Source organism: Calliphora vicina, chromosome 2 (assembly GCF_958450345.1).
Source record: "Calliphora vicina chromosome 2, idCalVici1.1, whole genome shotgun sequence".
Classification (NCBI taxonomy): domain Eukaryota; kingdom Metazoa; phylum Arthropoda; class Insecta; order Diptera; family Calliphoridae; genus Calliphora; species Calliphora vicina.
This window is the reverse complement of record NC_088781.1, coordinates 84,496,707-84,517,912: the sequence shown is the minus strand read 5'-3', so window position 1 is coordinate 84,517,912 and position 21,206 is coordinate 84,496,707. Positions and strand designations below refer to the sequence as shown.

At 30.5% G+C, this 21,206-nt stretch overlaps 1 protein-coding gene across 1 annotated transcript in view; it reads left to right on the top strand.

Annotated features, from left to right (window-relative positions):
* The first annotated feature begins 17,490 nt into the window (after positions 1–17,490).
* The window catches only part of mib2 (mind bomb 2), a 205,748-nt gene continuing 202,032 nt past the window's right edge, over positions 17,491–21,206 (top strand). Inside the window, exon 1 of the mRNA XM_065499485.1 lies at positions 17,491–17,592. The gene's annotated coding sequence lies outside the window, so the exon portion shown is untranslated. The remainder of the gene's footprint in view (positions 17,593–21,206) is intronic.

Genomic DNA, 21,206 nt, shown 5'->3' with positions numbered 1-21,206 from the left:
AAACACTTCCTTCAAATTATCCAAAAGTACAACACATGCATTCAAATGATGTCGGCTTCATGCCCACCTGTAAAGTTCAAGGCAAAATGTACCACAGATTTGAATCATTGCTCACGCTTCCCAATGACTATACGAAAAATTCCAATTGATCCCTCCACAAATGAGATTTCATTTCCGGACTTCTGCCAAATGCAAATGAATATTCTAGACGTTGTCAACAAAGTATTCCCAAGTCTTACAACGAACTACAACAATTCGGATTGTCTGTGGGAACATGCAATTTTGGCACCAACAAATAATGATGTTAACAAGATCAATAAGCAAATACTATTGAAACTGCCTAGCAAAACAATAAAATACAAATAGATTGACACAGTAATGAACGAAGAACAAGCCGTCGATTATCCTACTGAATTTTTGAATTCATTGAATCACCGACTTTGTCCGAAACTGTATATTAAATTCGAGATGCAATATAAAAGAGATGTTTTCTAAGGGCCAGCAACGCGGACCGGGTTCAGCTAGTATTTCATAAAAATGAATGTGTGTATATATGTTCCGTATGGACTCAAAAATGGCTGGACCTATTTTGATGATATTTTCACGGTGTCTTCAGAAAAGCCTTTTAGGTAACAGTGTAAAGTCAGATTTTAATTTTCTGTCTGTAATAAACAATTTGGTTTGCTTATAGGGTCATTAATAAGATATTTCCATACTGAATTTTTGAATTCATTGGAACCAGCCGAAATGCCACTACATGTATTAACATTGAAGGTTGATTCACCGACTTTGTCCGACACTGTATATTAAAATCGAGATCGATATGCAATATAAAACAGATGTTTTCTAAAGGCCAGCAACGTGGACCGGGTTCAGCTAGTAAGCAAATACAATTGAAACTGCCTGGTGAAACAATAAAATACAAATAGATTGACACAGTAATGAACGAAGAAGAACATGCCGTCGATTATATTACTGAATTTTTGAATTCATTGGAACCAGCCGGAATGTCACCATATGTATTAACATTGAAGGTTGGATCACCGACTTTGTCCGACACTGTATATTAAAATCGAAATGCAATATAAAACAGATGTTTTCTAAGGGCCAGCAACGCGGACCGGGTTCAGCTAGTTGTTTATAAATGTGTGTGTGTTTTATCGATTTATAATCATATTGGCGCATATTCATAAACGATCACCAAGTGTTAACTTTTTTAAGTACCTATTTAAGTTATTCACAATTGGTTACTTTCAGCACAAATAGTTAGCACTTAATCATGTGTAAAGTTGTAACTAAATGGCAACTAACTAATACATTCAAAAAAACAGCTGATTGATTTCATTTTAATACATCTATACAAAAATAATCTAGAGATGTGTTTTTTTTTTGTCAACAACATTCTATTGAAAAATTTCATTCTACATACCCTTATTTTAATTGATTTACATACAAACTGTAACTATAAATTTTGTATGTACTTTTTAGAGAACGAAAATAGATTTTTAATAGCTTTATAAGCCTTTTAATTAATTACGGTATATATCGATCAAAATATTATCGACATTTTGTTTTCTCTACATGTCAAAGCAGTAACTAAGCTAGTTATGAATTGCGAATAAGATCTACAACTATCTATAAACTATTTTTTAGTTTCTGTTTTACTAGTTCCGACTTTAGTTATGAATATGCGCCATTATGTTTTTGTTATCGTGATTCGCGCTAAAACATAAAACCAAAAGAGAACCATAAAAACGCGCTAAAAATAAGCACAAAACAAAACCAGTTGAAATGGTTTCGTGCGAAAGAGACAAATATATTTTTTTGCTGTGTCGCCTTTGACGCAACTTCGAAGACATGCGGGCCACAAAGTATACAGAGCTTTTTTTGATATTGTTTCGATAGAAAGAGAAAACATATTTGCGGTTTAATACAGACAGAGCGTTAAAACAAACAACTATATAAATAAGCACAAAACCAAACCAGTTGAAATTGTTTCGAGCGAAAGAGACAAATATATTTTTTTTGCCGTGTCGCCTCTGTATACTTTGTGATGCGGGCGCAAACTGAAATCAAGACTACGCAAATCGAACGACTACCGAAACTTCGAAGCCATGCGACGGAAACTGAAACAAAATCGACGCAACTTCGAAATCACAGACATTTTAAAAATACGCAACTTCGAAACGACGCAAACCGGGGTATTGGTGTATATGTTCAATAAAAACAAGTAAGAACGTAAGAAATAATACCCTACACTAAGTAAATGAGCAAAAACATTATATGGGAAGTATGACTAATTATGGACCGATAGCCATGAAATTAGGTCGTGTGATTTATGTCTATATGAAAGTTATTTCTGTTGAGTTTTATGTGTAAAGCTACACACAAAAAAATAATCGAGGCTATATTAACTAAGCTTAATTAGTTAATTTCTTTTTATATGAAAACTAAAAACTAAGTTTTATTATCTATGCCAATAGGTAATTCAAACAATACACTTTACCTAAAAACTATTGGAATTAGTTATTTGATGTTTGGTATCTTTTTCGATGTTGTTTTTGTTTATTTTATTGTCAATTGAAAATATTTTTGGTGCAAAAGGGTATGTATGAAATTATCTAAAATTTTAGTTATATTAACTAAGAAACTTTGTAAATGCCATTCTACCCTTGCGCTTAGTTAAATTTATACTATATTCTTAGGAAATATAACCTATGGATTTTTTTGTGTGTAGGTACTAGGGATATAATATATTGACAATTTTTGCAAATATGCAAATTGGCATAGCATAGTCGTATAGATCATTAAAAAATATAAAAAACCACGGTATTATTTTTTCGCGGTTGTTAAAAAAGTTCACGCACCAAACGCAAAAAAGTTCTTCATGAAATATATTCAATTATTTTGAAATACAATATATTTTATTTTAATAATAACTGCGGACATACTTTAAAAGATATTTTTTAAATAAGGAAAGTATCCCTCTCACTTGCAAAAAAAATATGAAATTATTTATATATTTTTCAGAGAAAAAAAATTTGGTTTGTTAGAAATTGGTGTTGGTACGTGATGTTTTTGATTCCAAATGACCTAAATGATTTTCATTACTTATACAACATTGGCCATCACGTGGTGGTATGCCAAAAATTTCGCCAAAATTAGTTATATGGATACTAGGTACTCTGTTCAAAATTTCGTGCGAAATGCTGTCAAACTACATATAAAATATTTGGAATGAAATATATGCGAAATAATTTCGCACAAGCAGTACTCTGTTTTTAATTGCTTGTGGTTTTTGTAAATGTTGTATTTGTTGTAGTACTGTCGCTAATTTATTAATATACTTTGATACGCAACACTTCTTTCGCACGAAATTAAAACCAACAGCTAGCTGTCAAACACCATAATTTTTCGCAAATATGAACAGAGTACTAACCTTATACCAAAAATATTAAAATGCTTCTTTTGTAAGTCAAAATTTGTCAAGATATCTATATAAATTAAACATTTATGACCGATAAAGTTCAATTTTGGGAGGGCATTTGTATGGGGCTAGGTGAAATAATGGACCGATTTCAGCCAGTTCCCTTGCGTGAAAAAAATTATATGTACCAAATCTTATTTTCAAAATTGCGACCTGATTAATCGACTTTTAATCGAAAGTTATTCTGAGTCGATCAGTACTTTAGGTGGGTGTTAAATAAATATTTAATATTTAAACTAGAAAATATTTTGTTAATTAGCATTTATATAATGCCAATGGAGGTAAAAATACAAGCATATTCTGATTGTATTACAAAAGCAAGAGAAATTTTCAAAGATACTTGGAATTTCAAAATTAAGAACATTAAATTTAAATGTACAAATTAAATAAACATTGTTAATACTGTTATGTAAAACACTGAAGATATTTTGAGAGTATCATCATATGCATATGGTCAATTCACAGGGTCTCTTATCAGTCACATTGTCATAATGTCCTAATATTTCACGGCTCGGCAGCTCGGCTTAACCGACTCTTAGGCGTTCGGCGCAGATCTCTGCTGGTTCGTTACGACAACACAATATAGAATAGTACAAGGTATATTAATTATAAGGTAGTGTCATCGGCGAATTCAGAATACCGAGCGAATTGGTTATATTTTTTTATATGTAGTTTGACATTGTGCCTGCATTTGAAGGCGAATTGGCTGTCAGGGAAAAATGTCAAAAACAGCTCAAAAATAAATCAAAGCGAATTTTTGTTAAACAAAAAATGTTTATAAATTTGAATCTGTTTGTAATTTAATTTGATGTTTTTAAAAATAAAACTAATCTCGTGTAGTATTATTATTGTTTTTAAAACATAAACGAATTTAACAGCAAAACAAAGTTTGACATTTACAAAATGTAAACAAAGTTTGACATTTATACTGCACAACGGCGAAAAATGAACATAGTAGCAAAAAACGATCAGCTGTTCTGATAACACTACCTTATAATTAATATACCATGGAATAGTATTACTTTAAGACATTTTTTGCTTGAAATGCAATAACAAAATTTTTAAACCATTGTAGACTTGCCACCTTTCGAAATTTCCAAAACGGGACACCACTAAATGATCAGAGAACGATGGAAAAAACATGGAAAATGACCTAGCGTGGTTTCAGAAACACCTTCAAATTCAGAAGTTATTCTGAAAAAACCGTTTACAGTGATGTTTTTCAACTTATCGATCTGTAACTCAGTCAGTTTTTGTTCAATTTTTATTTTTTTTAACGTGTTGGGAAATAAATCTTATTACGCTTCAAAATGGCATGCATTTATTGATACATTTGTAAGTTATAAGTATTGCTTTTGTTACGATCTTTTTTGATTTGAGTCGCTTTTCATTGTTTATTTTGATATGATATCAATGTATAAAGAAAAGTTCTTAATAAAACATGGTTTTAATTTTTCAAATCGGATGAAAACTGTAAAAGTTATTCAACTTTTCATTAATACCTTTTTGAGTATTTTCTCCCCCAGCGCATATAAATGTAAAAAAACAGGGTAAATATTTTCGAATATGTTTTTGGAATGCAAATGTTTTTGGAATGCAAACGGCATACGCCAACACAAAAACGAACTCGAATATTTTTTAAGAAACCAACAAATTGATGTAATGCTGGTTTCTGAAACTCATTTGACGTCCAGAAGTTCCTTTCGAATAAATGGATATGTAATATATGACACCAAAGATCCCAGAGGTAGAGCATGCGGAGGCTCGGCAATTTTAATAAAAGCTCGAATAAAACACTACTTAATGTGTGATTTTTGCGAAGATTATCTTCAAGCTACTACAATCTGTCTTGAAGATTTTCATCGAAACTTAGTGATTTCATCGATATACTCACCCCCAAGATTCTCAATTACAGAAAGTCAATATAATAGATTTTTTAAATCACTAGGCCCCCGTTTCCTGGCTGCTGGCGATTATAATGCTAAGCACACATTCTGGGGATCACGACTGATTACCCCTAAAGGTCGTGTTTTGTTCGACTCAATTTCTAAAATGGGTTTGCATGTGCTTTCGAGCGGCCAACCTACTTACTGGCCTACTGACCCACGAAAAATACCGGATGTTATTGATTTTAGCGTGATGAAAAATATCCCTAGAGAAATGATTCAAATTGAATCCTCGCTGGAACTATCTTCAGATCACTCACCCACTATTATTACTTTATTGAGCCCCCTAGAAATTGTATCCCCGACTGGTAATTTAGCGATGGCAGGCACAAGAATAAATTGGCTCAAATATAAAAAATACCTCAGTACACATTACTCGGAAAACATACCGCTAAGAACACCAGAAAACATCGATCACTCTCTTATCAATTTCGATAAAAATCTCAGAATGGCTGCTCAACATGCTACCCAAACACCCCGACAATTCAGATATAATAGAATTAATTCTGCAGATGTCGAACGGCTCTTAAATGAAAAAGGAAGATTTCGAAGAGAGTGGCAATTGCACAGATTCCCCCAACTAAAATCGAAGCTTAAAGATTGTATAAAAAGACTTAAAAAGCTCTTGGAATTTCGAAAAATGGAATCATTGAATAAATATTTAGAAAGCCTGGACGCAACCCCGCAATCGGATTACTCATTATGGCGAGCAACAAAAAATCTTAAAAGACCCGTTATATGTAAGTCCCCCTTGCGAAATTCAAGTGGTGGTTGGGCAAGAAATGATACTGAAAAAGGGAATCTGTTTGTTAATCATTTAAAAAAAGTATTTACACCGAACACATCAAACGAAGCAATTGAGTTGCCACCTGTTGCACCATATTTTGCAGCAGCCGTACCCCTACGTTTTGAGATTCGAGAGATCGAAAATGCTATTGCTGATTTAAATCCCAAGAAAGCGCCTGGTATGGATAAGATCAGTAACAAGATGCTTATGGAGCTACCCCGGATAGCAATAAAAATAATTCTTTTTATTTTTAATGCTATATTACGACTTGAATATTATCCACCAGAATGGAAGGTTTCACTGGTTACCATGATACCCAAGCCGGGAAAAGATCACACAAAAGTAGAATCATACAGACCCATCAGCCTATTGTCTAATATATCAAAGCTATTTGAGAAGATACTTATGAACAAGTTGTACCCGATGTTAACTGAAAACAATTGTATTCCGAATCATCAATTTGGATTTAGAAGAAAACACAGTACTATCGAACAAACCCATAGACTTGTAAATATGGTGAGAAAAGCGTTTAAAGAAAAGAAATACTGTTCTGCACTCTTCATCGACATCTCTCAAGCGTTTGATAAGGTATGGCATGCTGGATTAATGTACAAATTGAGTCAAAATTTACCGGCAAACACACATAAGCTGTTGGAAAGCTATTTAACTGGTCGAACATTTAAGGTTAAAGAGGGAAACTTTTTAAGTACTGCACAACCCATTGAAGCTGGAGTCCCCCAAGGCAGTATCCTGCGACCTTTTTTATATTTGATGTATTCGTCTGATATGCCAACTAACAATCGCACTCATACATCAACATTTGCTGATGATACTGCTATTCTAAGCATTCATGAAAACCCTCAAGAAGCGTCTCGTCACTTACAAAACCACATATTTGAATTAGAAAAATGGTTAAAACAATGGAAAATTAAAGTCAACGAGCAAAAATGTACACACATTACATTTACATTGCGTAGAGAATCATGCCCCCCTATTCATATCAATAACCAAACAATAATTCAACAATCGGAAGTGAAATACCTCGGAATACATCTCGATCGTCGCCTTACATGGAAAAGTCATATAGATGCAAAGTTGACTCAAATGAAATTGAAATCAATTCAAATTAATTGGCTTATTGGCAGAAACTCCACGCTTAGTTTAGATTGTAAACTTCTACTTTATAACATGATCATAAAACCGATATGGTGTTATGGCATACAGTTATGGGGCACGGCCTCAACGTCAAATGTAGAAAAGATCCAAAGACGCCAAAACAAGTTTCTAAGAATGATCACAGTTGCCCCCTGGTATATCAAAAACGCGAATATACACAAAGATCTAAACGTGCCCATTGTAAAAACTGAAATCTCGAAAAACGTACAAAAATATTTAAAAAAACTTGAAGTTCACCCAAACCCGCTGGCCCGCAACATATTAGATAACCGTGGCCACACTCGATTAAGAAGGAGGGACACAGCAGACCTAATCTAGAAGGAAGAATGCCAATTTAACCAAAACAACCATGAACACAACATTTTTTCGTCCGGCACTGGCTGGACTAATTAAATAATAATATTAGATATACGATTTGAACCACTTATTGTTAGTTCATTAAATAATGAAGATACAATAAATAAATGATGAAAAAAAAAAAAAAAAAATATTTTGAACTTTTTTCGAAAAAGATTAATAACTTTTGCAAATATAAACCGATTTTAATAAGTAATATCTCCTTTTTGTCTATATAAAATTCTTTAAAGCACTGTGCAAAAAAAATTTGGTTTTCGTAGAAAAAAATTAAAATCACTTGTTGAATTTGAAAAATTACGAAAAAAATAAAAAAAAAAAATTAACTTTTTTAATAACTTCTTTGATTATTTTTTAAAATTTTGAAATCGGGTTTAAAATGTCTGAATTAGAGGTATTGAAGTACTACCTACCCTAAAACACTTGTTTCAAAATAACTCAAAATTTTGAGGGTGTTCAAAATCTTTGAAAACGGTTTTAGCATGTCCTCACCTAGGCATACAACCTCCATTAGTACGCTTTTCAAGTTCTGACAAAAAGTGTTATTTTGAAGCAGTGTTATTATCCTATTTTATTTATTAAAATCAACAATAACACATTAATTTTAATTGTGTAAAATCTGGAGAACTATTACTGTGAAAGTCTTCGAACTTTATACAGGAGTAAATAGTTATTTTGGAATATCTGGAGAACTATAATTGTGGAAGTCTTAAAATTTTGCCCTAATATCACCCTTACTATTCTACATTTTTTGGGTGAAAATGTTATTGTGTTAGTGGGCGTGACATCTCTCATACAAAGTAAATAGTTAATTTCGAATATCTGGAGTACTATAATTGTAAAGTATTTAAACTTTGTATGAATCAAATTCTTGTCACTATACGGATATTGGCTGAAAATGGGCGAGACTGAATTTTTTAAAGTAAATAGTAATTTTCAAATATCTGGAGTACTATAATTGTGAAATTCTTCCAACTTTATATGAATCAATTTCATATCACGACATGAAGTTTAACCAAATTGGGAAGAATCGGAACAAGGTTTAAGTCACCTACCACACAAAGGAAAATAAATATTTTCAGAACTATAATTGCGAGATTCCTCAAACTTGTCCTATAGCTCACTTATCATTTTACATAGTTTGGCTGTAAAATGGTCGGGATTGGATTAGTGGGAGTGACACCACCCATACAAAGTATATAGTTAATTTCGAATATCTGGAGTAATTGTAATGTATTTAAACTTTGTATGAATCAAATTCTTATCACTGTACAGAGTTTAGCTAAAATGGTCTAGATCGGAACAGTGGGTGTGAAACTTTCCATTCAAAGTACATAGTAAATTTTGAATATCTGGATAATTAAAATTGCGAGATTCTTCAAACTTTGTCTGAAAATTTATTTTTTATAATTTTACCTAATTTGTTTCACCTCATTAAAAAAATAGTTTATAAAATCTTTAAAATTTTTTTATTTTACTACGTAGGAGTAACGAAGCGCAGCCGGTTATTTAATAAAGTTTACCTATTTCAGTTCATAATTTAAAATTTATATTTTTAATCGCTTTTATCAGCTTTTTCATTATTATTTGAAGTAATAAATTCGACAAACTCAGTCCATTTCAATGGACCAACAACTCACCTTTAACTAAAGGTACAAGCATCCTAGAGCGAGTATCGTGCCATTTATTTTTCATGAAAGTTAAATAATGTTTACTAATGCCCAGTTTTTGACTTGTTATTTAAATACGTATTTAGTTAATTTTAACTTAAAATTAAGTTGTATTTAAATACAGTTTGAGTTTTTCAGTGCTACATAATTTGTCTTATTTAAATAAGATAAAAGTATGGTAGCACTACTAAATATCAAAAATTTATCGATAGTTTTGCTTAAAACAGCTGTTCAACCAAAACAAAAATTGATACATTTTGCCCAATAAGAAATAAAAGTTTATTAAACAATAAAATTATTGGTAGGAAAATGCACAAAAGAAGCTCCAATTGCCCCGCATCGGAATTGTAGTTTCTGCAAGACGCTTTTTTTAGCAAGACGCTGTTGTTTGTTTTTTTTTTACTACAATAGAGTGAAAAAAAAAACCAAACAACAAAAGTCAGCTGTCAAAAACATATGGTAGTTTATGAAACTTAAATAGAATTTAAATGGCCAACGTTGGCCATTTAAGTATCATTTAAAAAAGCACTGAGAAACTCATTTTCGTATTTAAATAGAACTTAAATATAATTCATATTTAAATACGAAGTCAAAAACTGGCTCTAATGAGTTTATTGAAACTCATAGAAGTTAATGCACTAAGTACCTATGTATATTGTTAAATAGTGATATTCAGTTTTTAGAAAATACTATATTTCAGAAAATAAAGCATCCTTGTCTATCAGTATTTCCAATTTTTGATTTTTTTATATTTTTTGTGGTAATTAATGAAAAAGTTTTTTTTTTTAAACGGGACAAATGGCGTCCCGTTCAGAGTATCGCCGGGACACGGGACATTCGACTCTAAAACTGGTCTGTCCCGTCGAAAACGGGACGGTTGGTTTAGACTCATTGTGAAATATTAGAACATTATGACAATATGATATGATAAGAGTCCTTGTGAATTGACCAATAGTATCAAAAAAGTAAGACCGTAATAATTTTCCCATCCCTGTCGTCAAGGTTCAAATACTATTTTCTACAAGCAGCAATAGTGCTAAAATCCGGTATTTTACCGAAATAATTATTTCGGTATTAATACCGTTAATAACGGTATCGGTTGCCAACCTTGTAATAAACTACATAATCTTTCATAGATTATGTCAGCATTTATATACAGTAGCCCAAGAGAGTCTACAAAAATTTTTATGTTACTTTAATTTAAAGCAGTTTTTTTAGTTTTTTTTTATGAAATATATAATAATACATGTCTTATGTCGATTTTAGCAAAAAAAATTCATATAACGCCCAAAAGTTCACCGTTATTAGAGTTATTGATTCTGAGTAAAATAACGAAAAATTTATTCTCGGTCACGCCTACTTTTGGGTGGGCAGGGCTATTAAGTTTCATAATATTTTGAACATTAAAAAAAATCGTTATTAGACTCAGAATCAAAAATTCTAATAACGATGAAATTTTGGACGTGATAGGAAATGTTGCTAAACCCGACTTAAGTGATGTTGTTTTAATTTTTTAGTGTAAATTTATTTTTTTAACAAATATATTTCATTACTTTTAACTTACAAATACAGCTTTCAACGAAAGAAATTTAACTTGAATTCCTGTATGTAGACTTTATTGGGCTACTGTATGTAACTCACGAGTTTTTTATTTTGTTACTTTCTGTAGACGTCATGACAATTCCATGTATTCCTTACGGGGAGCACCAAAGGCAGACGTGGACACATAAAATTCTATATTTTCATCCAACCAATCACAATATTTGGATTCAAATTTCGTAGCAGAAAATTTTACGGTTTTCCATTTTATGTCAAAGGATTTAACAAACTTTTCGATTTTACATAATTCCGTTTTATCCACTTTATTATTATGTGTACTTTCGATAAATTTCAATATGAGGTTGACTTTATCTTGAAATTGATCAGTTTTATGTTTAAGTAAAATGGAGGACAAAGTTTTTTTTTTAATGTGATCGTCATCTTTAGCTAATTATAACTAATGTCAATTGTGGATTGAGTATGATTATATATTAATTATTCTTCATGAGTTTTATATAATAGGTTACCTGTAGTCAACGTTTATATATGTGAAGGTATATTTGGAAATTTACCTGTTCTATTACCTGTAGTAAAAAAATAGTATTATGTATGAAATATGTTTTAGGGATATCCCAGGTATTTCATATTATACCTGGGATTCATTGTTAAAAAAGAGTTGTAATCGCTTAATGTTTGTACTTATGTATTATATAAGTACCTAACATTGAAGTTGTTATGGAAGAAAATAACTTGGTGATGAAATTTCACTAGACATGTTAATCATTCGTTCATTACTGTGACACGTGGACAAAATAAGATAGACATATTATACATCAATATTTTGGAAATTGCATCTTTTCAAAAATGTTTAAATATATTGAAAATTAAAAACTTCATAGAAGAGTTTTTGCAAAAAAAAAAGATAAATTTTTTTTTTTATTTTTTGTTGAAAATTTAAATTTTTAAACTGCTATAACTTTTTGGTTTATGAATATTTTTTAATTATATAGACATTTTTTGTCGGAATGCAAAAGTGAAAATTTGGATTTAGATTTGTTATTGAGAATCCCACAATTCCCAAAAAACTTTTCAAAAATCCCAAAATTGGGATTTTTTGATTTTTGGATCTATTGAAGAACAGATTGGGACATACAAAACTGGTCTTAATTTTTTGAAAGCAGCTATGCGATTTTAGAATATGTTGTCTAAAGTTGAAATTTACATAAAAAATAGGTCTACTTCGGAAGGCTCTGGACCACGCAATGATACGAATTTTGATATTATTTTGCTTTTATAATATTTCCCGAAATGTTATCTTTCAGAAAAATATAAACACATTATTTATTTTTTCCTCATTTTCTGTATAATTTAAAATTAAACTTTTTTCGAAAAAAATGGCGAACAAACGACTTCTTAATTTTTTTAAGTTTGATATTTTTTAACAATTCTTTCTTAAGATTATTAATAAATTTGTTGTTAATTCAAAAAAAGAATTGGATCCGTTATTAGCAAAATGGCAGGCCAAGGTAGGCAAAAAAAATTAAAATTTTACTTTTCAAATGCGAATAACTCGTAAACTATAAGAGATAATATATGGCTAAAGCAATGTTTTTTGTAGATCTCGTCTAGTACATTCCATATATATAAAAATCTTTCAAATCGGATCGCAAACAAAAATTTGGCATCATTTTTAATTTTTGATATACCCGAGGTGCCCCACTTTGGGGCATTGTGGCTCGGCCCCCCTTGGTTGTTTAAGCCCAAATTCAAAACTTAAACTTATCGACACCTCCTCTAGCCATGGGAAATTTTATTAAAATCGGGCTATTCGTTTAGAAGTTACAGATTTATTTCCACTTTTTTTTCAGATCCCCCACTGTGCATCAGTTGCCATACTATATATCATCTGGTTCGCTCTATGAGCAGGGCTCCCAGATTTTTTTCGAGACTTATCCCCAAATTAAAATTGTTCATTCCCGAAATACCCCAAAAAACAGTTTAATTTTAATTCATACATATTTATATGTACTTTATTTGTTCTACAATTCTTTTTATTTAAGTAGTATGTATGTATAATAAAAATTATAATACATATACATGTAAAGGTTACTTATTACAAAAAAAATTAAAAATTACACAAAAAGTTGTTTTTTTAACAAACTATAACCAATTTTAAGAACTCAGAGTAATTTTCCATTTAATTTTGAAATGAATACAAAAGCAGCAATAGTGCTAAAATCCGGTATTTTACCGAAATAATTATTTCGGTATTAATACCGTTAATAACGGTATCGGTTGCCAACCTTGTAATAAACTACATAATCTTTCATAGATTATGTCAGCATTTATATACAGTAGCCCAAGAGAGTCTACAAAAATTTTTATGTTACTTTAATTTAAAGCAGTTTTTTTAGTTTTTTTTTATGAAATATATAATAATACATGTCTTATGTCGATTTTAGCAAAAAAAATTCATATAACGCCCAAAAGTTCACCGTTATTAGAGTTATTGATTCTGAGTAAAATAACGAAAAATTTATTCTCGGTCACGCCTACTTTTGGGTGGGCAGGGCTATTAAGTTTCATAATATTTTGAACATTAAAAAAAATCGTTATTAGACTCAGAATCAAAAATTCTAATAACGATGAAATTTTGGACGTGATAGGAAATGTTGCTAAACCCGACTTAAGTGATGTTGTTTTAATTTTTTAGTGTAAATTTATTTTTTTAACAAATATATTTCATTACTTTTAACTTACAAATACAGCTTTCAACGAAAGAAATTTAACTTGAATTCCTGTATGTAGACTTTATTGGGCTACTGTATGTAACTCACGAGTTTTTTATTTTGTTACTTTCTGTAGACGTCATGACAATTCCATGTATTCCTTACGGGGAGCACCAAAGGCAGACGTGGACACATAAAATTCTATATTTTCATCCAACCAATCACAATATTTGGATTCAAATTTCGTAGCAGAAAATTTTACGGTTTTCCATTTTATGTCAAAGGATTTAACAAACTTTTCGATTTTACATAATTCCGTTTTATCCACTTTATTATTATGTGTACTTTCGATAAATTTCAATATGAGGTTGACTTTATCTTGAAATTGATCAGTTTTATGTTTAAGTAAAATGGAGGACAAAGTTTTTTTTTTAATGTGATCGTCATCTTTAGCTAATTATAACTAATGTCAATTGTGGATTGAGTATGATTATATATTAATTATTCTTCATGAGTTTTATATAATAGGTTACCTGTAGTCAACGTTTATATATGTGAAGGTATATTTGGAAATTTACCTGTTCTATTACCTGTAGTAAAAAAATAGTATTATGTATGAAATATGTTTTAGGGATATCCCAGGTATTTCATATTATACCTGGGATTCATTGTTAAAAAAGAGTTGTAATCGCTTAATGTTTGTACTTATGTATTATATAAGTACCTAACATTGAAGTTGTTATGGAAGAAAATAACTTGGTGATGAAATTTCACTAGACATGTTAATCATTCGTTCATTACTGTGACACGTGGACAAAATAAGATAGACATATTATACATCAATATTTTGGAAATTGCATCTTTTCAAAAATGTTTAAATATATTGAAAATTAAAAACTTCATAGAAGAGTTTTTGCAAAAAAAAAAGATAAATTTTTTTTTTTATTTTTTGTTGAAAATTTAAATTTTTAAACTGCTATAACTTTTTGGTTTATGAATATTTTTTAATTATATAGACATTTTTTGTCGGAATGCAAAAGTGAAAATTTGGATTTAGATTTGTTATTGAGAATCCCACAATTCCCAAAAAACTTTTCAAAAATCCCAAAATTGGGATTTTTTGATTTTTGGATCTATTGAAGAACAGATTGGGACATACAAAACTGGTCTTAATTTTTTGAAAGCAGCTATGCGATTTTAGAATATGTTGTCTAAAGTTGAAATTTACATAAAAAATAGGTCTACTTCGGAAGGCTCTGGACCACGCAATGATACGAATTTTGATATTATTTTGCTTTTATAATATTTCCCGAAATGTTATCTTTCAGAAAAATATAAACACATTATTTATTTTTTCCTCATTTTCTGTATAATTTAAAATTAAACTTTTTTCGGAAAAAATGGCGAACAAACGACTTCTTAATTTTTTTAAGTTTGATATTTTTTAACAATTCTTTCTTAAGATTATTAATAAATTTGTTGTTAATTCAAAAAAAGAATTGGATCCGTTATTAGCAAAATGGCAGGCCAAGGTAGGCAAAAAAAATTAAAATTTTACTTTTCAAATGCGAATAACTCGTAAACTATAAGAGATAATATATGGCTAAAGCAATGTTTTTTGTAGATCTCGTCTAGTACATTCCATATATATAAAAATCTTTCAAATCGGATCGCAAACAAAAATTTGGCATCATTTTTAATTTTTGATATACCCGAGGTGCCCCACTTTGGGGCATTGTGGCTCGGCCCCCCTTGGTTGTTTAAGCCCAAATTCAAAACTTAAACTTATCGACACCTCCTCTAGCCATGGGAAATTTTATTAAAATCGGGCTATTCGTTTAGAAGTTACAGATTTATTTCCACTTTTTTTTTCAGATCCCCCACTGTGCATCAGTTGCCATACTATATATCATCTGGTTCGCTCTATGAGCAGGGCTCCCAGATTTTTTTCGAGACTTATCCCCAAATTAAAATTGTTCATTCCCGAAATACCCCAAAAAACAGTTTAATTTTAATTCATACATATTTATATGTACTTTATTTGTTCTACAATTCTTTTTATTTAAGTAGTATGTATGTATAATAAAAATTATAATACATATACATGTAAAGGTTACTTATTACAAAAAAAATTAAAAATTACACAAAAAGTTGTTTTTTTAACAAACTATAACCAATTTTAAGAACTCAGAGTAATTTTCCATTTAATTTTGAAATGAATACCCTTCTTTATATACACTTAAATTTCAGATTTTATTCCATGAGAAATACCTTGAGACCAATATTCAATTTCCCAGGTGGAATTATGCTTTTTTTGCAGTTTTATTTTTTACCATTTTTAACGTTACAAATTCTTCTTCTAAAACAAACAATCACGTTTCTTGATAACACATAATATCTAGGATTGCCAGTATAAAATGTCAAATAGCATTGTTACGGGAATTTGCCCGAGCGCCAAGTTTTATAAGATTATGAACAACAAATATAAAATTCAATTTCAATTTTATTAAAGGTTTTTTACATTTGTATGTTAAAATTCCTAAGATAAGTATACATAAATTTATTAGGTTATTCTTTGCAAAAAAAAGGAAAATTATTTAATAAATATACATACTTTTTTTAGTATAAAACAAAGCGCGACAAATATTATAAATTTTTACAAATAAATTTCAGCAAATATGTAAGACAATTAAGTTTCAGTTTTAATTAAACGAGTATCTATCAAAATGTCTCTTTTAACTGTTCGGCTTTAGGGATTACAAAATTTTAGTAAGTAATTGGGATTACAAAACTTAAGGTAGGATCACACGATTGCCGCAATGCACCAATTATTGGTCTATTTTATACGTCAATCGTGTGATTTCACAACTCATTGGCTCATATGTCAAACCACAACAATATTGTGCTTATTTGGCCCAATCAAATGCAACACTGGTGCGGCAATCATGTGAATGCTTGATAGGCAACATGCACCAATAAAAAAGTTAAAAATACAACAATATTTATTGTGTTCTAGTGCGGCAATCAAAGAAGACAATTAGCGCCAATATTAATTTTTGTAAAAGAAATATTCTTTTTGTGAGCCACTCTTTGACCCACATACATCTTTTAACATTTCTTTATTAATTTTTTATACGATAATTAAGGCCAACGCAATTTTCTTTTTTTTATTTAACAAATAATTTTTTCACAATTAGATTTTTTTACATTTATGTAAACAAAACAAAATTTAACATCTAGACAACAGCTGTTTCTCTGAGTTGCCGCAAACTAGAACAATCGTGTGACTGGAATGCGACAATTATTGCCACTATATCGCTTTGCGCCAATTAACGACAATCAAATTTATATAAAATGAGGCAATCATGTGACTGCAGAGAATTTGATTGGGACAATTTCTTTATTGGGCCCCAATTCAGCACAATTAAAATTGTATTAAATTGGTGCATTGCGGCAATCGTGTGATCCTACCTTTAGTAATAAATAAGTAACCGATAACTAATATTGTTGAAATTTTACGACTTATCAGACTTGAAGTTCAATGTTTTCTTTCGATTTAAAAATAAACTCTTGCATAAATTAAATAAAGCAATTCAGTAAATACGAAAACTAAAACGAAAAAATAAAAATCCCCAAAACATACAATATTTCCCCAACTGCTCCCCATATCCCCAAACCAAATTATTTACCTCCATTTACAAAATAAAATCCCCAATTTGGGGAAAATTCCCCTAATCTGACAACACTGTCTAGGAGTCAGGCATCTCTACATTACGTAGATATCAAACGTATTTCTGTAAAATTATATGGCATCTAAACACACCTTATAAATTAAAATGACGTAAATATTTCGAGAAAATTATACATTTCTAAACATTAAATTTTGGTATTGTTTACTTTTAAGGTATAAAAGGAAATTAAAAATAATTGTCTATAGTAAATATGTGTTTAGAAAGAATTAAAATTTAATCTGTAAAATCAAAATAACTATTAAATAAGTGTTTAATTTCCATATGGCATAAATTGTCATCATAACATAATTTTTATTTATAAGGGGATGTTTTTTAAAAAAAATAATATCTGTACATAAAGCCCTAACATGTAATTTTAAAAATGCTCTTTATATGTTTAATATCACATTAAACCTAAAACTGCAGATTGAATAGTATCGAATTTTCGGTATGGTTTTTCTCATTGAGACGAAGTGTGAATGATTCATGAACATATTTGTAAGTAGGAAAATATATACCTATGTACATAATTTTTTTATTTGTTTAGTTTGTTATGAATCACGGATTTCACCTACAAGGAGCCTCATCCAAGATACCGGAACTACAGAACTCAACTCCTGAGTTGTATGTTCTCCAGCAGAATCAAATAGCAGTTTGGTTTGTTCTGTAAAAAGTCACACTTAAAATTACGTTTGGAATAGGTATTTCTTAATTCAGGAATGTGACAAATAGTCCATTTGAGCAGTAATTTGGAACAACTGAATATCCCCAGCCATGCAGGGTCTTTCTACACTCGAACACCTTTCCTAAAAAAACGTTTTTAGGATATACAAATTTTTTGATGTACCATTTTGTTTGTATAAAATTAAACTTTAGATGACTATAACCATGGTAACCATTGAGTTCGCTTTTGCATCCGTATACGAACTTTTACATTCACATAATATAATTATCAAATGATGCATTTTAAGATTCTTTCCCATCCTTAATTTATAAGGACTTTTGATTTGATGATTTGCCGCTTCTGTTTGTATATGCAGCCGTATCTCATCACTGCTCTGCTTCTACAGTGCCGGACTTAAATATTCACACAGCATACAGATTTATCTTTAATCGTCCATATTTTTTAAACGAAGGCCCCAACATTCGTGCGGATTTCAACAAAAATATTTATTTACATATAACCTATGGAAATATATGGAAAAACTAAACATAAGGTAGCACATTTTAGAAAAATAATTATCTAATGTTTCGAAGTTCGATTTTAAGGGGGACAAAAATATTCACACAGTTTCTAATTTTGAATAGGAAAATAGTTTTTTTAAATTGTTTAATATTTTGTACACTATCTTTTTAATGACTTCTTTTAATCGTCTTGGCATTGAATCGACCAATTTTTGGTGACGTAAGCTACAATATTTTGCCATTTTTGTAACAGGACTTATTTAAGTGGAGTGTGTTGAGGTGTTACACTTTATCGGTTTTATGATCATGTTATAAAGTAGAAGTTTACAATCTAAAGGTAGGGTCACACATGACAAATATTTAACGAAAAAGACGTAACCACTAAATAAAATACATTTGAATTGTGTTATTTATATGAAAAACTTCTTTTATTTAGGATGATTCAAAACAAAAAATTTAGTTTTATTTTATTTGATGCTGTTTGATCTTACAAAACACTTGTAAGAGTAAACACGTCAATTTTGTGCTTAAAAAAGTGGTTACGCTTTTTTGAGCAAATATTTGCCATGTGTGACCCCCTACCTTAAACTAAGCGTAGAGTTTCTGCCAATTAATTAGAATTGATTTCAATTTCATTTGAGTCTACTTTGCATCTATTTGACTTTTCCATGAAAGGCCACGATCGAGATGTATTCCGAGGTATTTCATTTCCGATTGTTGTATTATTGTTTGGTTATTGATATGATTTACTTTCCGCAATGTAAATGTTATATGTGTACATTTTTGCTCTTTGATTTTAATTTTCCATTGTATTAACCATTTTTCTAATTCATTTATGTGATTTTGTAAGTAACGAGACGCTTCTTGAGGGTTTTCACGAATGTTTAGAATAGCAGTATCATCAGCAAATGTTGACGTATGAGTGCGATTGTTAGTTGGCATATCAGACGAATATCTATATAAATAATAATCAAATGTCGTTCGTTGGTAATTGCATCAGTTGAGAACGGCTGGACCGATTTGGACAATTTGAAATGTTCGTCAAAGTCCAACTTAGGTTTTTACGGAACGCAAAATTGACCACGCCTACTTTTTTCGATTTATCTAAAATTGGAAATTTTTTTTAAATGTTCGTAATAATGCAATTTAAGTTTTTAATGCAAGAAAAATTGACCACGCCCACTTTTTACGATTTATCGGAAAACGGTTGCACTAATTTTGCTAATTTTTGTTAAATAATCGTAGTAATCCAATTTTAGTTTTTACTAAAACAATTAATTATTTGTTTTAATGTTCGCAATAGTGGACAAAAGTGTTTCATAGAAAGAAAAATTATCAAATACACATCTGCAAATGTGTAACCAAAGGCAGTGACTTGGCTGAGTTAGTGCGCAGAATTTCAACGATTAAGTCAATCAACTTCAAATGGGCCGCTATATTAGCAGTAACGAAGCAATTTGGCGCATTTTTCATTTGCCATTCATGAAAGACATTCAACTGTTGTTCATTTAGCCGTACAACTGGAAAATGGCCTTTACTGAGGAAAATGTATTACAAAGATTTGATCGAACACCATCTACAACATTGACCAGATGTTTAGAATTGTGCCGAAGTGATGAATTTGCCCGAACGCTGCTATACTCCGAAATACCAAGATATTACATGGAATTATTCGACAAAGAAATTTCAACGGCGGAAACAAGGAAATCCAGTTCGAGGTTTCCATAATTTATTTTTATACGACGCTTTAGTTCTCATTTACACAGTCCATCCTAGAAAGGATAAGTGTTTCTATTTGCGTTTGCTATTAGTCAACGTTCGTGGCTCAACATCATTCCGAGATTTATGAACTATAAATGTTGAATTGTGTAACGTATAGAGAAGCGTGTCAACGCTTGCAATTGTTAGATAATGACACTCATTGGAAATACTCCCTCGGAGATGCAGTGCTTTTGTCAAATGCTCATCAAATACGTACATCTCAACATATGGGAAGCATGTTGAGATAAACCGACTGATTTGTGAAGTAAGAACAAAGATGCCATGTGTGATGATATGCATCAGATGCATAAAGAAGTGGCCACTTCAAATCGGTACGCACTCTAGTAATCAACATCAACGCCCCTTGTTATCAAAATGGAAAAAGATTTACATACGTTTTCAACAACAAATCTAGCGTTATTCTGCAATGAATTGCAAGTTATTATGTTTAGTTTTAAAAAGTGTAGACACAATGGAAAAAGAAGCTAGAGAAAAAATTGTGCACTAATATCTAGAAAATCCGACTTTGTCGGGTTATAAGATAGCCAAAATTTCAGCTTTTCAGACATGTTTTTAAAGAATTTTCAGAATTATATATAAAAATAGAGTTTGGAAATGCGATTGCTGTCATTTATAAGACATCACACATCTGATACAAAGTTTTAGCCAAGTTGTTATTATACCAAAACACATCAATTAAACAAATTGCCCAAATCTTCCAATCGAGATATATTGGGTAATTGTTAAACTTAAATTGACAGTTAATAACTAGATTTTGATGAGAAAAAAGTGGAATAAATATGCTGGAATAACGGTAGAAGTGGGAAGAAAAGTTGTGCAG